Source organism: Ciona intestinalis, chromosome 12 (genome assembly GCF_000224145.3).
Source record: "Ciona intestinalis chromosome 12, KH, whole genome shotgun sequence".
NCBI lineage: Eukaryota > Metazoa > Chordata > Ascidiacea > Phlebobranchia > Cionidae > Ciona > Ciona intestinalis.
Genome location: NC_020177.2, coordinates 3,672,140 through 3,673,215, shown reverse-complemented (window position 1 = coordinate 3,673,215; position 1,076 = coordinate 3,672,140).

Sequence of the window (1,076 nt, the reverse complement as noted above, 5' to 3'; positions counted from 1 at the left end):
ATATACCCTTTTATTGTCTAGTTTGTACTTTATATTCTTAAATAGCTAAAAATCACGCATTTTTATAGCTAGGCCTGACATTTCTTAGCTGTCTCGATAGGACTTCAGGCCATACAGATTTCCAGTACCGTAAAATAATCATCAGAGCTCTAACTTTTAAGGTATACATTGTTTATCTAAAGTTTTGCTTAACCACATACATTCTCGGCATAAAAGCATTAAATTATTCCAGTAACTTTCGAAACTTATACGCGTACGTATCCCAGCGTTTTCGGTTTTTGTTTCTGACTGACAACATCGACGCATTCAGAACACGATTCGAAAATTTGTTCTTATATTATACTGCTGTTATTTGAAAATTTAACTAGAAATTATAATTTACAAATACAGAATATTTTTAATTCAGTACGAATACGTAACTAAATCTTTTAATTTTGGGGTAATGGGATAACTCTAATCTAAATCTTACGTCTCTTTTTACGTGTCATATATGACCTCGCCCATATAGAATAAAACTCATTATTGTTCAGTTATATTAAAAAACAGCTTATATCCGAATACGGCCTACTCCCTATATATATCCGAATACGGTTTTATTATCGCCAAATTGAAGTCTATTCCCGACTATAATTTGCTTGTTCGCTGAATTAAAATGCTTTTGGGACCCTATTTACGACTGTAAAGCTGCTGTAGTATGGTCGTCATATACATGGCCGTCTACAAATAATTTAAGCGAGCTAAATGCGGTACTGTCCACTATGTTTGACACGCTATGTCGCTACGATATATTTAAACGATTTGCCTAAAAACGGGCTTGACTTTTTAGCCTTCGAAGTTTCAATGCAAAATGATTCTAAATCTTTCGTTTAGCCTTTTTATGAACTGCCATTAACGTTATACTGTGGACTATTGGCTTTATGTTTTGTGCTTACTAAACTGAACCCACGCAACTAATTGCTTGGCCGCGGTGTATTTTACACTGTACGTGTTTCCTATACTGTTACCTTAATGAAATAACGTTCAGAAAATATATGTTGCTTTTATATATAAGACTTTCCCTATTATACGCACGCCAT